Source organism: Zalophus californianus, chromosome 6 (assembly GCF_009762305.2).
Source record: "Zalophus californianus isolate mZalCal1 chromosome 6, mZalCal1.pri.v2, whole genome shotgun sequence".
Lineage (NCBI taxonomy): Eukaryota > Metazoa > Chordata > Mammalia > Carnivora > Otariidae > Zalophus > Zalophus californianus.
In genome coordinates, this window is record NC_045600.1 from 69,368,830 (window position 1) to 69,393,026 (window position 24,197).

Consider the following 24,197-nt stretch of genomic DNA (forward strand, 5'->3'; position numbering starts at 1 on the left):
CACCAGGGGTGGGGTTTATGGCAAGACTGTGTCTCAGCCTCTCATACCCATTTGGATGTGGGCTCATCCATCCAAAGTGTAGGAGTCACTCAGCTAGTTTTTGGGTTTCTTTCAGAGGAGATTGTTCCATATGTAGCTGTAGATTCAGTGCATCTGTAGGAGGAGGTGAGCTCGGATCCTCCTACGTCACCATCTTGAACTGGAACTCTCAAGTTTTCTTTTGCATCCAGTTATCACTAAAGGTTGCTAGTCACAGTAGAAGACGCTTTTCCAGATGTCTGTTTTCTCTTTCTGCTCATATGCATTCTGCTTTTCTTGTTCTGCTGATATGACTCTGAGATTTACCCAGTGGCTGTATTTGGCTTTGAATAGCCCTTGACAGAGCCCTGTGAGTATAGATCCCCTCCACTCTGGGACTAGACCAGCTTTTGGATATCAATAATGTAAACAACGACTCTCTCTAAGAGACTTGGCCCATTTTCATAATGTTGCCTGTAGGCACAAAAAGGAGAGACAAATAACAATGTATATAGAACTCATCCATAATCAGGAAAGAACATGTCTCAGGTCTTTCTGTTATGCGCATGGCAGAATGTGGTGCTTTGCTCTCTTAACCACATTAACCATTCCCACAAGAGAGAGAGATTTGTTTCTCTTCCCTTTTTATTCTCCTTTCCCCACCTTAACCTTTCTCCAAGTGTGGTGAGGGTCTTTCAGTAATATTGCTTCTCTAGTTTACTAGGAGTGACAAACAGTAGGAGCAAGAGGAAGCTGTCCACCTGCAAACTGTATTTATTGTTAAAAAAAAAAAGTGAGGATATAGGACTAATAGATTACCTGGCTTGAATTCAAGGGCCAGCAGCATAAAATAAAAACTGAGTGTTGAGCACATGGTACAGCAGCAGCCTAAAGCTGGGACACCAGAAGGGTAGGGTAGAAGAAAAGCAAGAAGGATCTTAGTTCAGGCTGATGTAACAGAATAGAAAAGACTGGGTGGTGTATAAAAATAAACATTTATTTCTCATAGTACTGCAGGCTAGAAGTCAGAGGTCAAGGTGCCGGTATGGTTGAGTACTGGTGAGAACCCTTTTCTGGGTTGCTCATTTTATCTCTCTAGTGTCTTTTCTTATAAGGGCACTAAGTACACCCTCATGACCTACTTACCTCCCAGAGACCCCACCTCCTAATACCATCACACTGGGGGTTAGGATTTCAACAGATGAATTTTTGGGAGATCCAGACATTCAGTCCATAGTAAGAGAAATCAAAGAGGATGTTGGACACCTAGTGAGAAGGCCTATAACGTTGGAAAGATGATGTCAAGGGATATTTTCACCCTCCTCTGGATTCAAGTGCATTTCTTGTGCTGTAATGATATAAAATTATACACTTTTTTTTTTTGAAGTAACTAGTTACAGTGACAAAATACTAGACTGTATCTGGCAGTGCTCCGATAGGGAGTCAAATGCCGCTCTCCTCATTTTGCATTCTCCTTCAGATACTGTTATTCTTATGCTGATTCTGAGCTGCTTCTCTCTGCAGCTGATAGTTTTGTCTCTATTTTTGAGATTTGGAAGGAACAGACAAGTCATCTAAGACATATTTTTGCAGAATTTTATTAAACTTTTCTAAAAAACATAATACTCATTGATGAAAATATAAACAAAAAAGAACATACACAGAAATTCTAACATTCAAAGAAATTCCTGCATTAATTAATACATGCTAAAATTTCAAAACTCAATGATTTAAAAAAGTAATCATTTATTAATGCTTATGGGTCTATAGGTCAGCTGGGCAGTACTTCTGGTCTGGATGGGCTTTGGGCTCATTTCTGCAACTATCGTTAGCAAATGGGCATCTGAGGTCAACTGGGGGCTTCCTGGAGTCTGGCTGATCTAGGATGGCTTCAGTTTGGATGACTTGTCTCTGTTCCGCATAATCTCTTGTACCCCAGTAAGCTAACCCAGCTTTACTGTTTTCCTGGCAAAAGTGAAATTCCAAGGGGGGAAAGGAGAAATGTTCTAGGACTCATGAGGCTTAGGCTATAACTGGCACAATGTCATTTCTGCTGAATTCTGTTGGTCACAGCACATATCAAAGTATAGGAAAATCAACTTGACTTCTTGGTGATAGACGCTCCAAAGACACATTACAAAGGGAAAGGTGGAAAATTGAGGGTCTTTTTATAATCAATTTGCTACAAGTCTCTTATTTTTATTTATTTATTTATTTATTTATTTATTTTTTAAATTTTATTTTATGTTAATCACCATACATTACATCATTAGTTTTTGATGTAGCGTTCCATGATTCATTGTTTGCGTATAACACCCAGTGCTCCATTCAATACGTGCCCTCTTTAATACCCGTCACAGGCTAACCCATCCCCCCACCCCCTCCCCTCTAGAACTCCGTTCGTTTCTCAGAGTCACAGTTTCTCATGGTTCGTCTCCCCCTCCAATCTCCCCCGCTTCATTTTTCCCTTCCTACTATCTTCTTTTTTTTTCTTTAAATTTTTATTGTTATGTTAATCACCATACATCATTAGTTTTTGATGTAGTGTTCCATGATTCATTGTTTGTGCAAAAAACACAGTGCTCCATGCAGAACGTGCCCTCTTTAATACCCATCACCAGGCTAACCCATCCCCCGCCCCCCAGAACCCTCAGTTTGTTATTCAGAGTCCATCGTCTCTCATGGTTCGTCTCCCCCTCCTCTTTCCCCCCCTTCATTCTTCCCCTCCTGCTATCTTCTTCTTCTTTTTTTTTTTTTTTTTTAACATATAATGTATTATTTGTTTCAGAGGTACAGGTCTGTGATTCAACAGTCTTACACAATTCACAGCGCTCACCATAGCACATTCCCTCCCCAATGTCTATCACCCAGCCACCCCATCCCTCCCACCCCCCACTACTCCAGCAACCCTCAGTTTGTTTCCTGAGATTAAGAATTCCTCATATCAGTGAGATCATATGATACATGTCTTTCTCTGATTGACTTATTTTCCTTAGCATAATACCCTCTAGTTCCATCCATGTCGTTGCAAATGGCAAGATTTCATTGTTTTTTTTTTTTTGATGGCTGCAAAATATTCCTTTGTATGTATATACCACATCTTCTTTATCCATTCATCTGTTGATGGACATCTCGGCTACAAGTCTTTTAAATTTAATGTATGTAGATATGGATATTTATATGTAGATACAGATATACTTTTAAAATGTAAATCTAATAAGAAAGTTATGAAAATTTTATTTTCCTTGCCTCCCCCAACCCCCTAGTATATAATCAGTCGCCCCTCACAACCCTGGTGCAGTAGCTCTTTCTGCTCATGGGTTCTGTCCCCGTGCCTTAATAAACTACCATTTTGCACCAAAAAAAAAAAAAAAGAATAAAGGGAAAAAAAAGGAAATATATGTATATGCATTTATGTGTTTTTATATATATTAATCATATAAATTATGTAGTTATATAATATATAGTATATATTACATATAATAATATAATTGCTATAAATAACAAATAATTTTTAAAGTAGGATTACAGAACTTCATATTCTAAATTTCACTCTCTGCCAGAATTATTCCTTATTTTATTAAATGATAGAAAATATTCTAGTGGTGTAAAATACATAATTATGCAGGTAAACTATAATATTTTTAATATTTTTAATCATATATGAGCCACTTTTATCTCATTCAGTTCACTCTATTTTAATTCTACATCATAATAAAAAAGCAGTGAGCAGTAATTTCTTTTTAAAATGGAGTTAAATAATTTTGCAACAGTGATAGAACACTAAATGCAATGATGAAAAATAATTTTGGAAAAAATATAAAATATTAAATAAAGAACTGATGAGTTATCTTAATAATAAAATTGAAGTCATACTAATTCTGGGAAAGAGTGAGGAATTAGTGCAAATGTGCTCGTCTCCTTGTCTTGAATTGGAAGAGGCTATACACAATGTTTTTGGCATATACTCTATGCCATAGCAGTCTTACTTTATAATATATAACCTAGAGAAACTTTCACATATAATGCCATACAGATATATAAAAATGTCACAATAGCATTATTTATAATAATAATAAAGCTGGAAACATTCAAAATGCCCATCAACAAGAGGATAAAAAATATATTGTGATATAGACATAAAATGGAATACTCTGTAGTAGTGAAGACTGATGAACTCCCACTGTGGCTCAGAACAAGCCTCTGACATCACACTGCCTGGGTTCATGCGTGACTGTAGCCCTTACAAGCTGGTGACCATGAGCAAGATACTTAACCACTCTGCTCTACGTTTTCCTCATGTCAAAAGTGGGAATCATAATAGTATCTATCTCATTGGGTCTTGTAAGCAATGATTGTAAATACACATGAATCATTTTTAATAGCACTTCACACATGGCTCTCAAATGCTGCCTATCATTTCAGGAAGGTTTTCTGGGATTTTTTTTTTGACGTGGGAGAAACATATTTTTTCTTTGCAAATCAAAATATTTCCAGGTTTTGTCATTTTTATCCATCTTATCTTTGGGTACAATTGCTGCCACCTTGGACCTTTGGAATGACTTTTCCTTCTTCCTGGAACGTCGTTCCCTGTATCCACTCAGTTGTTCATGTATTCTCTCAAACTTCTCCTCCTCAGTGAAGCCTACACTGACTGTGCTATTTAGAATTGCAAAGTCTCCACCCCTGGTAGTTCTGCTTTCCCTTACTCTGCCTTAATATTCAAGCCCTGTCCTGTCCTTTAACATGCTGTGCAGTATAGTATTTCAGCTTTTAATTAATCTTCGTGTTTACTACCTGTGCCTCCTCACTAGAATGCAAGTTCCTCACTGGCTGGGATTTTTATTTCTTTGGTTTCGATTATGGATACCTAATACTTAGAGCAGCGCCTGGCACATACTAGGTACGGAAATATTTTGTTGAATGAATGAAAGAATGAGTACATTTGAATCATCACCTAATAACTAACTGGCTTATAATCTTAGGAAAGTCACTTAAACCTTTTTGAACCTCAGTTTCCTTACCTACATTTTGAAGATAATACTGCCTGAGTTTGAGGTTTTTTGGTAAGGATCCAAGGTGACATCCTCGAAAGTACTCAGTACAGTTCTGACACACATATAGGGAGAGAAAATGCTTGCCGTTCTCTTCCTTTCCTTTCTTCTCTTTTCTCTTCATCTTCAGTTTCTCTTCTCTCTATCATCTTCAGTTTCCATTAAAATTATTGAATTGCTGGGGCACCTGGGTGGCTCAGTCTGTTAAGTGACTGATTCGTGATGTCAGCTCAGGTCATGATCTCATGGGTCATGGGATCCAGACCCTGAGTAGGGCTCCATGCTAAGCGGGGAGTCTTTTTGGGATTCTGTCTCTCCCTCTCCCTTTGCCCCTCCCCCCTACTCAAGCCCTCTCTCTCTCTCCCTCTCTCTCTCTAAAATCAATAAATCTTTAAAAAATTATTGAATGGCTTACTAAATCTTTCATGATTTTTTTTAAAGATTTTTTTATTTGTCAGAGAGACAGAACACAAGCAGGGGGAGCTGCAGGCAGAGGGAGAAGCAGGCTCCCCGCCGAGCAAGGAGCCCGATGTGGGGCTCGATCCCAGGACCCTGGGATCATGATCCGAGCCGAAGGCAGCCACTTAACCGACTAAGCCACCATAATGCAAGTTATAAAGCGATTAAAATCTCAAGAATGGCATGGATTACGTGTTATAGACAGTCAGAGGAAGGACATGTTGTGGGTAGGGATGAAGATGGGGAAGGTCCCATGAGAAAGATGGAAGGAAGCCTGAGAGTAGAAGATAAATGAGTTTATAGGACCTGAATTCAGGCTTCAACCTTGCCAGTCCTTAGCTTCTCTCAATTTGGTTATACATATGAAAATTGGGGATAATACCTTTCTCAAGTTTGAATTGAGGGTTAAATGAGGTATTTTTTTGTGAAAGCATCTTGTCCTTGCTGTCACATAGAAGAACTTGAAGAAAATTGGTTGGGTCTGAGGGAACATTTGATCCTTACCGAGGTGAGGAGAGTTTCAACATTTAGAGATGGTAGAAATAGAGAAAGACATTATAGACGCAATGAGGTCTGCACAAATGGAGAACATTTTGGGATCATCAGTTTAGCCTTTATGAGAGTCTATAAGAATTCATGAGAAAAAAAATAGTCCATTGATTTTAGCCAGAATATGAGATTTCTTCACTGCCATGTGAATGTTTGAAATCATCCACTGGTCAGTGACAAACCTTAAAAGCATTTTGGGCACAGAATTAATAAGATGGGAACCATGTTTTAGTGAGATTGATTAAGATGACAGCAAGTGTGTAGGCTTCATTGTAAGAGAAGAGACTCCAGTCAGTGAGACCAATCCCTACTGGGTGCCTGGCACTTAACCAATATTTGCTGAATTAATTAAATATTAAAGAATGTATTTGCATTTTGTTAGGGTCACTATTCGCCATTCTAATTAGTGTCTAGAGACATTATGCACATGATAATGCTTTGCTTACTCTTTCCATCTCTAATGTATGTAATGGGGATGAAGAAAATGGACATTTCCAGTGACTCTCAGGATTGACATACTGTCTCCTCTTTGCCTCATTTAAAATGCAGAGATTGAAAGTCAAATTTAAAGGATAGAGAAGATTGCATTAAGTCATTAAATAAAACGTCCCTTGAGGCCAAAGGTATGATGGGTTGTAAATAGCCATTTGTCAGCAATATGGGATTAACCACCTTAAACTTTTCCTTTTTTTTCCCCTAACAAAATGATGGCTCTTGCAAAACTGAGCAGGCTTCTTGTTTGAAGTGATCTTTTGTTGACACTTTGTGTGCCCTAGTGGAACTGGCATCCCAATTTGTGAATGGGCGCTCAGCCAACTTGCAAATGGGCATGAGCACGGGCAGCCAGTCTTTGTGGCTGACGTGCATTGATTATGCAGGATGTCAGGCTAGTAAAGTTGATATGGCCGTCTGTCCTCAGCTTCTGTGCTGGCCACTGAAGGGATGGGCTGTCATGAGTCCAGCTTTCAGCTCAATTAATTCCAAAAAATAAAAATTAGCTTCTGCAGTGAATTGTAGCAAATTAATATGCCTAGGAAATCAGAGTAGGTATGCCTCCAAAAGAAAAAAGCAGGATCTTTCTCTTTATGGCTTTATCTGTATAAAATGAAAGACACACTTGATAATAATAATAATAAAAAAATCACCCACCACTCTGGTTTTGTTTTTTAATTTCTCTCCCCCTAGAATGGGTATGGTTCTAAGAAATGGATGAATTTTACTTACATTTGCCAAGAAAACAGTGAAGTCTAGGACACTGCTATTTCTAAGTCCTCTAACTTCTTTTTTGTTTTTGCTTTTTAAAAAAATTGTCATTAAAAGAAATAATTTAAAAGCATAGATCAAAATTCATGTTGTCAGTGCATTAAGTCAAGTGTTCAAGTGTTCCGGCACTGGCGTTTCCTAGAGTGGCTCTCAAAATTTTGAGTCTCTTTGGGTTCTTTTTAAAGAGCCCTGTAGATGAATCCTACTTACCCATTCCAAAGTGAGTGACAATGGTTTTGGGGGGTTTGATGTATTTTTTTTTTTTAAGATTTTATTTATTTAGTTGAGAGAGAGAGAGAAGAAGCATTGGGGAGGGGCAGAGGTAGAGAGAGAGAGAAGCAGACTCTCCGCCTAGCAGGAAGCCTGATCCTGGAGACCATGACCTGAGCTGAAGGCAGATGCTTAACCGATGAGCCACCCAGGTGCTCCCAGGGTTTGATGTATTTGAACTAACTCCATCAGACTAAACTGCTGAAAGACAGGACTTCTCCCTTTTTCAGGGACATGTCCCTAGGCACTAGCACAAAGCCCAGCATATACCTGGTGCTCAGCAAAAAAATAAACCAATGAATGAAACTTATTAGGTTGCATCTGTTTGGAGGGGTTCAGGGTACATAGCAGGAGGAAAGGGGAAGAGAAATGCAATTCACCGAACTCTTATAATGCACCAATCCACTGCCAAGCTCTGCACACATACATGGGTATTCCTTGCCTGCCTTTTAATTAATAGCTTAGATATCACTGTCTTTCTTCAGCAGGGCTTCCTAATCACTCTGTCTGGGTTATCTGTCCCACTCATATGTTTCCACCTACCTCTCGTGGTGCATTGTACTTGCTCACTGATGGACTATGCCTCCTCACTGGACTGTAAAACCCATGAGGGTAGGCACAGTGTCTTTCTTGTCACCACTATAGCATTTGGGCCTGTGATATTGCCCACTTCAGTCTCTTCAGTGGGCTGTTTGGTTTCTATGAGGGAAACATTAAAATTCAGGCCAGACAAGTTAGGTTCAGGAAGGTTAAATGACTTACCAAAGTCAAGATGTATATAAATGGCAGAGCCTGCGTTACATCCAGAACTAGCTACAAAGTCTATTTTTATTCCTGTGCAACACTGCTGGGCTACGTTATGACACTGACAGTTGTGTGCCTAGAGCCTGTGAAAAGTTCATGCGATGAGAAAAATGTTACTAGAGATATGTTCAGGGAAGCCCATGGATCCGCCACCTGAGATACAGAAGTTTCCAGTCGAACGCTGACCATTTCTAACGTACTTATGTCGATCCTGCCCCTTCAACTGCATCCCCAACGCTCTGTGTTTGTTTTCAATATTTCATTTATAAAAGTAAACTCAGTGCCTGGACAGCGGTGTATATAGGCAAACAATAAGATATCATACATTTCAATTTCAACATGAGCCAGAGGGACTCTCTATCAAATCCGGCAAAGAGCCTGACTGGAAAGAAGGGATAAAATTTTATCAAGAGAATGTATTAAAAACAGATGGAATTGGGAAATAGGTACAAGTACAAATCATACATAAGGTACCTCTGCTTCCCCTAACTGTATTGTGGAAGCGCAGACTACACATTCCTAAAGCCAATCTAAGGACAAAATAAAAGAAAAGTGGACAAACATCCTCAGGGTAACTGGAGTTAGTTAGGTCTTTTTCAAGTGCTCTCTGTTGCATAGTCAGGGTCTGGGGAGACAGAAACAGAAGTTTCAGAATTTGTTTATTAGCCTAATAGGAAAAGAAGATAGAGAAATGGCAAGAGAGAAATAGAACACCCTCAGGCTATTATTACTCAGAGCTATGTCTTTAGTAAGGTGGAAGAAAAGGCAAGGGGAAGTTTAAATTTATGTCTCCTACATATAAGCCCGGATATTTTTCAAAAAGCCTTCAAAGATGCTTGAAACTTCTCCATTTTTTATCATCTTGGAATAACTATGGCTTAAAACAAATTCTGAATTTTCAGTACTTTTTTGCTTGATAATGCACAAGACAAGGGATCCAGACTGATGAAATTTTTTTTTCTTTTTTTCACATAAAGTACTTCTTTTACCTCTGCCTCAAAGAATATTATGGCAGAGAAACAATTTTAAAGATTCTTTAGCCCAACCCTTTATTTCAAAGATCAGAAGTTTAAACATTTTGCAATATTAAACAACTCTTGCCACCATGCCCCTCTTTCTTGACCTTTAGACAGAGTTTCAGATTTAACACAATGAGCAAAGGCTGTGGTGTTAGTTTAATGACAGAGATGCCACCCCTTACCCAACTGGGACTCCTCCCCAGAGGGTCAAATCCATCAGAGGTTGGCCAGTTTCCAGCTTCCCTTGGGCTGTGTCCCCACTCAAAGACTTTCTTGCTCTCTTAAGCCACATTGGGATGGCATTATTAGGACACTACTCACAGGTTTCGACTCCCCAACTTAAACTCTGAAATATCTATTTCTCTATCTCCAATAATTATCAGGACACAATAGGAATAGACACATACAGGCAGAATAGGAAAACAGAAAAATATAATGCATAATTTTTGATATATTTACAGGGAAGGCATAATGGAAACTGGGTGAGGGGTGTATGGGAACTCTCCATACTATCTTTTCCATTTTTGGTAAATCTAACACCATTGTAAAAAAAAAAAAAAAAATACAGCACATTAAACAAACAAACAAAGGCCACAGCCTGCAGATTTTTTGCTTCCTACATTTTGCCTGGTCCCTTAAGTGTTTCATTCTTGGTCCAAAGCTGCTTAGCTAACTGAAATACCAAGTTGATACCCACAGGTAGAAAAACCTGTTAGTTCACTTATAGACTAAATAAAAACCTCAATCCCTTAGTGCTTAGGGCTACCTTTAGGTAATATTCTGCAGAAAAGAAAAGGAAAAAACTAACAACAAAAAATGGTTGGGTCTTGTTTGAGTAGCATGGTCCCTGAATATTTCTACCTTAAATCTTGTAGGAAGCATAGATTCTCTGAGGCCAGCATTTATAGTGATTCTTGTACTCTCTGCAGTTTCCAAGTAGGATGGATTTTATGTGCAATTATGAAGAAGAAAAATTATATTTATACAAAGATCATACTTTGTTATTATTATGATTATGACAAAAAATGAATGAAATTAGTTTGCATCCTAACAACCACAACAAAAAAAGCAACGAAGAACAAGAAATATGATTTAGAAGGAGAAGGACGAAAAATCATTGTGTTATTTTATGTTCAGAAAATAAATACATCAGTGTTTAACATCATGGAGCGGTAGAAAGCAGCTTCAGCTATTTCTCTGGAGGAAAGCGATGAACTATTTGAGGGTAAAGGGATGCAAACTAAAGAGCATGCTATCTGACAAGGATCACCCGGATTGCGTTTCTGTGGGTTGTGTGCATGGGAGAGGCTTCAGTTTGGTAGTATTTACCCATACATTATTCAGCAACAGTATGAGCTCATATCAGAAATACACTTCTAAAAGAAATAATCTGCAATGAGAGCAAGAACCCTTAGCATATTAAATTTATAGGACGTGGAGAAGTTAATAAATCATTTTTTATTAAGGCTGGATTTCCCCCCTTTTCTTTGACACAGTGATGTATGCATGCAACTAAATATCATAAACCCAATATTTGGGTGCATGTGGATGAAAGTAAAAATATTTGGCTATTAATAAAAATTATTTCCTAAGGCATATATTCATGTGGGGTGTTAGTTCAGTCTGAGCTCTATTCTTTTAAAAAGAGCATTAAAAAGCAAGGTCCTTGCTGCTCAAGTCACCTTCCCCCCTCTCCCTACTTTGCCTCTCTCAGCTGGAAAGCTACCTCAATTCTCTACTCTATTTGGGGTGAGGAGACCTCCTGATCTTGTGACTAAATGAAAAGCTGGAAAGGTTCTTATTTACTCTTGTACCGAGTCAGCCATTTTACACACATTTGTATTCACAGTGCTGTTCTCAGTCAGACTAGGCTGCATTCCACGCACTGCGTCTCTGGTGCCCGAATCAGGGACTGGTCCTGCAGGCGGGTCCCCGGCCGAGCGGAGCTCCCCTCACATCCAGCTCTTGCTGGCGAGGCAGTGGGGGGACGCGCCTCACTACCTGGCAGTCCTGCTTTGTGCAGGCTCCCCCCCCCCACGCCCCTTGTCATTTCCATCAAGATGTGACGAAGGAGAATACAAAATGGGGCATCTGGGCTACGTTCATAAACACAGCAATGGATGTTTTGAATGGTACACGGGAAATGGAAGACACCTGAAATCAGCTTTGGCTAATTACGTAAGGCCCACAGATGAATCGCCTTCCCTGTCTTACAAAAAACTGTTTCCTCTCTCATGTTCTTAAGAAAGGCATTCGAATTCAGGTTCCGCGTGTGGCAGGGGGGATTTCACCCATATAATCTAGGCTTTTGACCACATAAATGCAGGTTTCCAAGAGTGTGTGTGTTTGCATGAAATCTCCCCTGAGACTGCTAAAAGTCCCAGGAGGAGCTGAAGTGGGGATGCTACACGCACCCTCCAAAGGAAAAGCGGTTCTGAAGCATTTCCAGTGCAAAGACCCGTATGTCTTAATAGATTTCAGGCCTTAGGGTACATTATTCTTACGGAAAGATACGGGGGCGGAGAGGGCGGGAATACCACCCCTCTGTGGCAGTGTTGAGCGCTCGTGGATCTCGGAGAGAGGCAGTATTGCTGGTGCTTAGAAGACCTTACACACTCCTGAGCTGCGCGATCTGCTCCCCAGCAGCGTGGGGGAAAGCTACCTACCTCCCTGGGCTTCAGTCTCCTCTTCTGTGAAATGAGGATCATAATAGTCCCTAACTCACAGGACTGCTGGGACGGTTAAATGACTTTCTCTGAGTAACTTGCTTAGAACTGTGTCTGGCCCATTGTAAGGGCTGTGTAAACAACTGAAGGCTGTTCCTCATTCTTGGAACAGAAAAATGGGCTGACTCACCTCAATTTCTAGCTTCCCAGTAAGGGATCGCAGGGTCACCATTCTGCCACCTCAGGACAACAGAGCCAACAAGTTTATCCCTGATTCTTGGGGACAGGCACATGTAGCTGTGGGGTTCTTGCCTTAAAGGAAATTGGAACGGGATGGAAGATGAGATGCCCAGATAGCACAAGTGGATATCCTCCCAAACCGGGTGAATATTTAAATAGGAATCAGAATCTCATAGATCACCAGAGGCAAATGGCATGAGAGCTTTAAAAATGTGAGAGCTCAGGCAGAAAATTCCCTAACTGTGAATGAATATTAGTATCCGCATGACTTGTTTTTAGTTCTTCCTTACGTAGTAATAACCCCGTTTCAATTCTGCTATGGAAAATGCTGTTTCCCTTAATAGGCGTTAAACCAGCACTAATTCCTGTGGTTTCCTGATCAATAGCAAAATGGAGTACATGCACATATTTTTTCATGTTGGTTAAAACTCTGTGGACTGCAAGATATTTCCCCTCTGATGCTGTTTTTATATTCAGGCCTTCTAGGTATCATAAGAAACAAAATTAAGAGTAATATATGTTCATTTTTAAAATAAGCCAAACTAAGCTATAAAATTTTAGATGCCTTTGAGTGTACCTCAAAGAATGTGACATCAGCAGTTATATAATTTTATTGCTGATGTTAAGTCTGTGACAAACTCTCAGCTACAGTTTGCTCTGGATGTCGGAAAATGAACCTTATGAATTTTAATGCCTTTTACTTTTGACATTGATTTATGTTTTGTACAGCTGTACTTTTCTATACACTGATATAAATAAACAGCATCCTTAATAGAACATTTGGAGAATGCCTTGTTCCAAAGTGTTACTTTTTAACATCAGCTGGAGGTTGTTTAAGTAATAATATTCAAAGTGTGTACACTAATCACAACAATTTGAAGTGATATAAAGATGTCTATAAATGTTTGTGTGTTTGTTTTACAGATTCAAGCTTTTAGGTATGAAAACAGTGTTCAAATAAAGCTGCTAGAGGTGCTTTCAAACACTGCCAAAAACAAAGATGACATGATGATAGTCTAGTAGACTTACAGCCAGCATCTGACAGTGAGTCATTTAGATATGAGGTGTTTGTGCTCAGTCAAGGGCAAAGTTTGGCCTCGAAGGTGGGGGAACATAGGGCATAAGAAGGGATATTTTTCTCTACCCTTTCTGTTTATGATTTATGCATCACTGGATGGCATCTTAATTAATTTGACTTTATTCATATAACAGACATTTGGAAACCAGTTCTGTGGGGGTGTGAGGCACCCAGACAGCACAAACTTCTTTCTTTTACCTCGTGGAAAAAAATGTAACTCTTACCGAAGGTAGGAAGGCTTCTTAAAAGCCAAATTTTCAATACCCTTGTATCTTCCTTTCTCTCAGTAGTAGTAGGAGATGCCCTCGAAGAGAAGGGAAGGTCTCCATCACGAGATTTTGGTCCATGTTGTCCCACTTGTAGTCTGTTATTCACGGCTCTCAGTGACCCAAGAAGGCCTGCAGAAACAGAAGTGTGCATGTGTTGTTAGGAACTATTCACATATTTAGCAGATACGATTTTTACTCCACAAAATGCAGGGACTAGAAATACCACATGTATTTATTTTGTGAGTTGGTTAATCCCTCTGAGTCTCCACACACCTCTCTGGCAGGAAATGAAATTCTGATCATTTTTAGGGGAAAACTTTCACTCGTATCAAGGTAGTAAAAGAACCTCAGTGGTCTCTTGAATTCCAGAACATTTTGGGGACAGTCTTGAGTGTTCACTTGGCACCTGCCACCAGGAATATATCTGTTATCTAATCGTCATGATCCATGCATTGTAAACTCTTCTAGTGAGATAGAAGTCATGTCATATGCAACTGAATTCTGTATCCCCAAATTATCTTTTGAAAGGTTAGTTTTCTTTGACATGGTGGGCATTGTGTACATTCTTATGAAAATTTTCTTACTATTTCTTAACAGCAAAGAACTAAGGAACTTGGCAGGTTCACAGCCCATATGGCAATTGAGGAGAAGACATCCTGCCCTAAAGACACTTCAGCACCCTCTGCTAGGAAATTGTCTCCAATGTGAATGGCGCCCCCTGGTGGTAAACAACTGCATTACCGTATATGGCAGCTCAGTAGAGGTTAGAGATTTCTTTTTTACTTTGTTTTCCTCAGTACTAAAGATGTTAGAATTAGAGAGTCAAAGGGGACTTTATGATTATTTGACAGTTAGGAAAACTGAGGCCCAATAGGCAAAATGTGTTGCCAAATGTAGTTGGTGAAAGAAATGGAATTAGGGCCCATATCTTCCTGCTCGTTCGCTGCCATTTTCCGCATCGACAAAATTTTAAAAACCCAGTGTTGGCTTAAGAAAATTCTAAACAAAACAAAAATGATAAACATATGAAGATGGGAAGTTAACTTTATTATCAAACGATTCACCCCATTAAAAATAACACAAACAAATTCCCTATGGTGTTTAGAATACAGCTACTTTTCCAAAAGCAAATTTATATGCAATTTCTAGAACTGCATTTTGTTTAGAGCAGAATACTCCTGTATAAGTAGTGATACAATGTTAAGGACTGCGTGGTGTCTAAGATGCTAAAAGCCATGGTTACCTCTTCTGAAGGGCTTCCCTCAACAGACTTACTTGAATAGTGGACAGAAGTTCGCAGGAGCCCCTTGTTAGGGCCAGAGAAAGTATTTCCAGATAACCTGCATTATTTTAGAAAATAGTCAGTGTTCAGTATCTTGAAACTGGGCTATCATTATCATTGTCTCTCTCCAGCTTAATACAGCCAGGCCAGCTTTTCCCTCAGCCTTTACTCTTGCTTTTCCTCTTAGTTATTTGTGAGACCAGAGCAGGCTCATTGCCACAGTACTTTTGAAGGTGCCTAATGATGCTGATGGAATCAGCAATACAATTAACAAGGAACAAATGGTATAGCTCTTGGTGTAAGCATCCTGCTTTGCCCTTTACATATATTTACATTTGATGAAAAGCAGTGAAGACTCTCTGATTTTAGGGACTTAATAGCTTCTGCTTTCAATAGAGGGTGATACTTCCAAGGGTAGAATGAATTACATAGATTTATTACAATTTTACTCAGTCCAATACCCTCTACCTCATGTGTTGCAAAGTAGAGTATTTTATTTTTTTTTATTTTTTTAAAGATTTTATTTAAGAGAGAGAGAATGAGAGAGAGAGAGCACGAAAGGGAAGAGAGTCAGAGGGAGAAGCAGACCCCCTGCTGAGCAGGGAGCCCAATGTGGGACTCGATCCCGGGACTCGAGGAACATGACCTGAGCCGAAGGCAGTCTTTTAACCAACTGAGCCACCCAGGTGCCCCGTAGAGTATTTTAGTTTCCATTAAAGCCTTTAATTTTTTTCTAGAACTACCATATTTTTTATACCTTAAAGAGTCACCTGAGCTATGGACACTGGTATTTTGAAGAGATTTTATGTTTTGAACAGTTTCTGTGCATAGCATGCTGGATAGTAAAGACAAGCACAAGAAAATAAGGTGTGTGTGTGTGTGTGTGTGTGTGTGTGTGTGTGTGTGTGTGTGTGTTTCTCTTCTAAATAAGAAAGGTCCCTCTCCCACCCCCATTTCCACCTACCAGGTGCATTTTTCTATTTGAAGTCAATGTCCTTTCATCTCCCATCTTCCAATCAGGTCACAGAAAAGGGCAAAATCACCCAGCAGGCCTCAGAATCTAGTTATTATCCAAACAGGAACATTTATAATATCTAACTAGAAAAATGAGGCAAACAAAATGTAAGTACAGTACATTGCCTCAATTTCATATGATAAAATGGGAATAATAAAGCTTATAAGATCATAAAAGTAACATAATAAACATTATGCAGCTAATGGGATGGGAATTAAGGGTGGTAGATTGCTTGCTCTAGGCCTGATGACATTCTTTCTTCTTTGCCACCTTGCATTACCGAGAAAATAGAACATTGCAATGACTGTATTTACTGGCCACAGGATGTGAGGTGCAGTCCTGAGCCCTGGGCCTTTACTTACTAAGTAATCGGAGAGACAATATCACGCAAGACCAGTGAGGTTTGTTTGTTAGGAAGGGAATGCTTTCTTCTGTTCTTGAAAATTTAGAGAAAAAGACAATTGGAGAACATTCTTCCACCCCCTCCTTCCCTAATATATCTTCTTTCCTTTCTTTTGATTGACATCAGCTATGAGACTACTTGACAAAATTATACAATTCGTGACATTTTTTTCTGGCTACAAAATTTGCATTAAGCTTGGCAACGTTAAACCCTAAGCACTTGTTTTTCAACTCTCTGGTCTTCCCAGTGTTCTCCTCCTTCCTTACCCTGGTGATCCCTGCATCTCCATTAAGGGACCGTGATTTCTAGGCTACCTGTCCAGAGAATTTTCTCACAAATTGTCTCATAAGCAATTTAACCATGTGCACCACACTGATGAGTCACCAAATCAGGTGCTAATGAGTTCCTATTTGATAATTTGATTATCTGGATTAACTGACTGTTATATTGAAGGATTCCCTCCATCTTCTTAAAGATGGATGGATTGTCTCATTATAGCTGCTGAATCATTGTAAGTGGTAAAAGGAACTTATACCGCCATGCAGTCAAAACAGTACACTTCCTTTCTGTCTATGGCATGTTCTGATAGAGCGTAGAAAAGAAACACCAAAGCATTGGTTGAAATGCAGGAGGTGCAGTATGATTTCTTCTAGCCTCAAGACATATGAGTCAATGATTTATTTTTGTGAATAATATATATAACATTGCTTAAAAAACCCCGCTTCCTAAGAGGGTTCTTTAAATATGTGATGTGAGCTAGCATATCCCCTTCTAAGTTTTTTCTTGCCCAGGTTAAGACATGATCAGCTGTTATTTGTGATATTGTTTCTAGTTCCCTATGAACCCTGGACTCTTACCGGACATTGTTGAGCATATGTTAGCTCATTTAAAAGTCTTTGCACTTCTTTCAGTCCAGGTGTTATGTTTTCTTAGATGAACAAAATAGATGTTTTGTGAACTCTAACCCAGAATTTAAAAATTATATAGGTTATTCTCATTGTTGAGATTTAAACTCAGAATTCTACCTAAAAGAGATTTTAAAAATTCTTCTTGCTTCATTCAGCATGAGCTCTCCTTACCAACTTGAGAATATACATAAATGTCATCAACACAATTTCCTTGTCTTCATCTAAATTATTCATTGAATATTAAATATTGATACAAATATTGAGCAGAACATGAAAAAGGCAGGAGCCTGGGGATTACCACTGTAGATGATCCCTCTAGAATGGTGTTTTTAAACTTAACTATTACACTAGCCAATTTTTTGAAGGGAAAAATTGTTTATCCTCAATGTTGACTTAGGTTTTTATAATTATTAATGAAATATATGAAAACATATTCATATGCATAGCACACAGATATAAGAACAAAGATTTACACATTGTTCAAAGGAGAAATAAAATTAATAACACTAATTTTAAAAGATGGAAAACTTTTAAATTAACTACAAAGAAGTGGTATTATCCTTAATAGTAGAAATATTACTTTAGTGTGTGATTCTAATTTTATCAGTTTTTTTTACTATTAAGGGTTGTCTTATATCCAGCTTTAATGGGAATGCTTCCAATGCTTCATAAGTGTGTACAAAGTTTGCTTTAAAGTTTTGATAAATATCTTTTTATCAGGGTAAAGATATGTCCTGCTGTTTTTAGGCTGTAAAGTGCATGCACGCACGCGCATGTATGTATGTAGGTGCATTTACATATGGATGTATTGATTTATGAGAGAATATGGGATTGAATGTTGATGATGTGTTTTTTTTTCTCTTTCAATACATTGCTGTGGTGACTACAACACAATATCATTCATTTTCTATCTCTTGTTAGAGCGACTTTCTTAATGGTTTTTTGGGGAACTTTGTACCTAAACTACTAAATCAAATGAGACTGGTCCTCTGTTTTCTGTCCTTATATAGTTCTTTCTCCTGTGGTTTTAACATCAAAGGTAGGTTAGCCTCATGAATAATTTTGGTAGTTTTCTTTCTTATTTTATTATCTAGAAACAAGTGTTTTCTCAAAGTTTGTGACTTGTATTTTCATTCTCTGTAAATGTCTCTCTAAAAGGGCAGAAGTTTTTAATTTTGAAGAAATGCGATTTATCAATTTTCTTTTATAGATTATATTTTTTATGATCTCGATAAGAAATCTTTCCCTAGGGCGTCTGGGTGGCTCAGTTGGTTAAGTGTCTGCGTTCAGCTCAGGTCATGATCCCGGGGTCCTGGGATCGAGCCCCACATGGGGCTCCCTGCTCAGTGGGGAGTCTGCTTCTCCCTCTGCCTGCTGCTCCCCTTGTTTGTGCTCTCTGTCAAATAAATAAATAAAATCTTAAAAAAAAATCTTTGTCTAACCCAAGTTCGTAAAGATTTTCCCTATGTTTTCTTGTAGAAGTTCCATAGCTTTACATTTTACATTTAGGTCTATGATCCATTTTCAGTTCATTTTTTATGGTATGAAAATGTTCTTTTACATATGGATATAAAATTGGTCCAGTACTATTTATTAAAAAGACTATCAGCTGGGGGGGGGGGGGGGGCCCGGAGCAAGATGGTGGAGGAGTAGGAGACCTAAATTTCATCTGGTGTCAGGAATTCAGCTGAATAGGGATCAAACCATTCTGAACACCTATGAACTCAACAGGAGATCAAAGTAAAGAATAGCAACAGCTCTCTGAACAGAAAAGCGACCACTTACTGGAAGGTAGGACGTACGGAGAAGTGAATCCAAGGCAATATTCGGGAGGATAGATGGCAGGGGAGGGGGCCTCCGTCGGCTGCTTCTGGCAAGTGATAGAGAAGCGGAGCACAAAATCGGAACTTTTAGAAGTCAGCTCTGCTGAGGGACGTCGCTCCAGTGGCTAAGCGGGGGGTGGAACCCTCGTGAGACAGTGTAGTCTCAGGACCCTCGGGGTCATGGAAAGACCGGGGGTGCCTGAGTGCAGCAGAGCTCCCAGGTATTGGAGCGGGGAAGCCGGCTGCAGAGACGGAGCCAAGGAACAACCTCTCAGCTTGGGGTTGCCATAAACTGTGATCGGGGACCCAGTTGGGCCACTGCTCCTCCAGCAGGGACCCAACAAGCAGCAGATCCGGGGAGACTCCTCTTCCTCCCCCGGGAGGAGTGGCGCGGGAGCACACCGCAGGGATCTGCTGGGTTTGGAGACTCCACACGGTGTTGGGTGCCAGAGATAGAAAGAGTCAGTCACAGGCCGGGTGAGTACGGAGTGCAGCCAGAGACCGGGAGACGGGAGTGATTGACTGCTTTTCTCTGGGGGTGCTCTGAGAAGCGGGGCCCCGAGTTCTCAGCTCCTCCGGGTGGAGATTGGGAGGCCACCATTCTCATTCTCATCCTCCAAAGCTGTATGGAAAGCTTGCAGGGAACAAAAGCTCCTGAGAGCAAACTGGAGCAGATTCCTTAGCCGGGACCGACAAGGGCAGGGCAATCCCGCCTCCGGCAAAGACATTTGGGAACCACGGCAACAGGTCCCTCCCCCAGAAGATCAGCACGAACAGCCAGCAAGCCAAGACCAAGTTTACCGACCAAGGAGAACGGGAGAACTCCAGCGCTAGGGGAATACTGCACATAGAATTCATGGCTTTTTACCATGATTCATTAGTTTTTCAAAGTTAATTTTTTTAACTGTTTTTTTTTTTAATTTTTTCCCCTTTTTCAACCAACATCTTATCAATCCCTTTTTGAAAAAAAAAATTTTATTTTTCATTTTTAGAGTCATATTCTATCCCTTCATAGTAGATACACTTATTTTTGGCGCATATATATATATATATATATATATATATATATATATATATATATTGTTCTCTCTTTAAAATTTTGAGATACAGTTTCTTCTAACAGATCAAAATATACCCTAAATCACTAGTGTATGGCTTAGTTCCAGTCTCCTGCCTGATCACATTCTCTTCCTTTTTTTTTCTTTTTTTTAAAATCTTCTTCATTCTTTTTTCAAACAACTTCCTATCATTTCCTTTTAAAAAATCTTTTATAATTTTCATCTTTACAGTCATCTTTCATCCCTTCATTGTATCAACCTTTATTTGTGCATATATAAGTCTTTCTTTCTTTAAAATTTTAGGAGGCACTTTCTTCTAACAGACGAAAATACACCCAAAATCTAGTGTGTGGCACTGATCTATGCACTAGCCTGATCATATTTGATCATATTCTGTTTTTTTGTTTTGTTTTGTTAGGTTTGTTTGTTTTTATCTTTTTCTTTTCTCTTTCTTTTTTCTTTCTTTCCCTTTCTTGTCGCCTGGTTTCAGGGCTTTTCTGATTTGTTTAGAGTGTATTTGCTGGGGACGTTCTTAACCTGTTAGCATTTTGTTCTCTCATTCATCTATTCTCCTCTGGACAAAATGACAAGACGAAAAAATCACCTCAGCAAAAAGAACAAGAGGTAGTACCGTCTGCCAGGGACCTACTCAAAATGGACATTAGTACAATGTCGGACACAGAGTTCAGGATCATGATCTTAAAGATACTAGCTGGGCTTGAAAAAAGCATGGAAGTTATTAGAGAAACCCTTCCTGGAGAAATAAAAACTAAAATCTACCAAACTGAAATCAAAAAGGCTATTAATGAAGTGCAATAAAAAATGGGGGCACTAACTGCTAGGATAAATGAGGCAGAAGAGAGAATCAGCGATATAGAAGACCAAGTGATGGAAAATAAAGAAGCTGAGAAAAATAGAGATAAACAACTATGGATCACGAGGGCAGAACTCGAGAGATAAGCGATATGATAAGAGGAAACAACATTAGAATAATTGGGATCCCAGAAGAAGAAGAAAGAGAGAGAGGGGCAGAAGGGATATTGGAGCAAATTATAGCAGAGAACTTCCCTAATGTGGGGAAGGAAACAGGCATCAAAATCCAGGAGGCACAGAGAACCCCCCTCAAAATCATTAAAAACTGGTCAACTCCCCACATCTCATAGTAAAACTTACAAGTCTCAGAGACAAAGAGAAAATCTTGAAAGCAGCTCGGGAGAAGAGATATGTAACCTATAATGGTAGAAACATTAAATTGGCAACAGACCTATCCACAGAGACCTGGCAGGCCAGAAAGGACTGGCTAGATATCTTCAGAGCACTAAACGAGAAAAATATGCAGCCAAGAAAACTATATCCAGCTAGGCTGCCATTGAAAATTGAGAGATAAAAATCTTCCAGTACAAACAAAAACTTAAGGAATTTGCAAACACAAAACCAGCCCTACAAAAAATATTGAAAGGAGTCCTCTAAGCAAAAAGAGAGCCTAAAAGCAGCATAGCCCAGAAAGGAATACAGACAATATACAGTAACAGTCACCTTACAGGCAATACAGTGGCACTAAATTCATATCTTTCAATAGTTACCCTGAATGTAAATGGGCTAAATGCCCCAATCAAAAGACACAGGCTATCAGATTGGATTAAAAAACAAGACCCATCGATATGCTGTCTGCAAGAGACTCATTTTAGACCCAAAGACACCCCCAGATTGAAAGTGAGGGTGAGGGGGTGGAAAACCATTTACCATGCTAATGGACACCAAAAGAAAGCTGGGGTGGCAATCCTTATATCAGACAAATTAGATTTGAAAACAAAGACTGTAATAAGAGATGAGGAAGGACACTATATCCTACTTAAAGGGTCTATCCAACAAGAAGATCTAATAATTGTAAATATCTATGCCCCTAACGTGGGAGCAGCCAATTATATAAGGCAATAAATAACAAAAGCAAAGAAACACATCGACAACAATACAGTAATAGTGGGGGACTTTAACACCCCCCTGACTGAAATGGACAGATCATCTAAGCAAAAGATCAACAAGGAATTAAAGACTTTAAATGACACACTGGACCAAATGGACTTCACATATACATTCAGAACATTCCATCCCAAAGCAACAGAATACACATTCTTCTCTAGTGCCCATGGAACATTCTCCAGAATAGATCACATCCTAGGTCACGAATCAGGTCTCAACCACTACCAAAAGATTGGGATCATTCCCTGCATATTCTCAGACCACAATGCTTTGAAACTAGAACTCAATCACAAGAGGAAAGTCGGAAAGAACTCAAATACTTGGAGGCTAAAGAGCATCCTACTAAAGAATGAATGGGGCAACCAGGAAATTAAAGAAGAATTTAGAAAATTAATGGAAACCAATGAAAATGAAAACACAACTGTTCAAAATCTTTGGGATACAACAAAGGCAGTCTTGAGAGGAAAGTATATAGCAATACAAGCCTTTCTCAAGAAACAAGAAAGGTCTCAAATACACAACCTAACCCTACACCTAAAGCAGCTAGAGAAAAAACAGCAAATAAAGCCTAAACCCAGCAGAAGAGAAATAATAAAGATCAGAGCAGAAATCAATGAAATAGAAACCAAAAGAACAGTGGAACAGATCAATGAGACTAGGAGCTGGTTCTTTGAAAGAATTAACAAGACTGATAAACCCCTGGCCAAACTTATCAAAAAGAAAAGAGAAATGACCCAAATCAACACAATCATGAATGAAAGAGGAGAGATCACAACCAACACCAAAGAAATACAAACAATTATAAGAACATATTATGAGCAACTCTATGCCAGCAAATTAGATAACCTGGAAGAAATGGATGCATTCCTAGAGATGTATCAACTACCAAAATTGAACCAGGAAGAAATAGAAAACCTAAAAAGACCTATAACCACTAAGGAAATTGAAGAAATCATCAAAAATCTCCCAACAAACAAAAACCCAGGGCCAGATGGCTTCCCAGGGGAATTCTACCAAACATTTAAAGAAGAATTAATACCTATTCTCCTGAAACTGTTCCAAAAAATAGAAATGGAAGGAAAAGTTCCAAACTCATTTTATGAGGCCAGCCTTACCTTGATCCCAAAACCAGACAAAGACCCCATCAAAAAGGAGAATTACAGACCAATATCCTTGATGAACATGGATGTAAAAATTCTCACCAAAATACTAGCCAAAAGGATCCACCAGTACATTAAAAGGATTATTCACCATGACCACGTGGGATTTATCCTGGGCTGCAAGGTTGGTTCAGCATCCACAAATCAATCAATGTGATCCAATACATTAACAAAAGAAAGAACAAGAATCATATGATCCTCTCAATAGATGCAGAAAAAGCATTTGACAAAGTACAGCATCCTTTCTTGATCAAAACTCTTCAGAGTATAGGGATAGAGGGTCCATACCTCAGTATCATAAAAGCCATCTATGAAAAACCTACAGCGAATATCATTCTAAATGGGGAAAAGCTGAGAGCTTTCCCCCTAAGGTCAGGAATGCGGCAGGGATGTCCACTATCACCACTGCTATTCAACATAGTATTAGAAGTCCTAGCCACAGCAATCAGACAACAAAAAGAAATCAAAGGCATCCAAATCGGCAAAGAGGAAGTCAAACTCTCACTCTTTGCAGATGATATGATCCTTTATTGGAAAACCCAAAAGACTCCACCCCAAAACTGCTAGAACTCATACAGGAATTCAGTAAAGTGGCAGGATATAAAATCAATGCACAGAAATCAGTGGCATTCCTAAACACCAACAACAAGACAGAAGAGAGACAAATTAAGGAGTCGATCCCATTTACAATTGCACCCAAAACCATAAGATACCTAGGAATAAATCTAACCAAAGAGGCAAAGGATCTGAACTCAGAAAAGTATAAAATACTCATGAAAGAAATTGAGGAAGACACAAAGAAATGGAAAAACGTTCCATGCTTATGGATTGGAAGAACATTGTGAAGATGTCAATGCTACCTAGAGCAATCTACACATT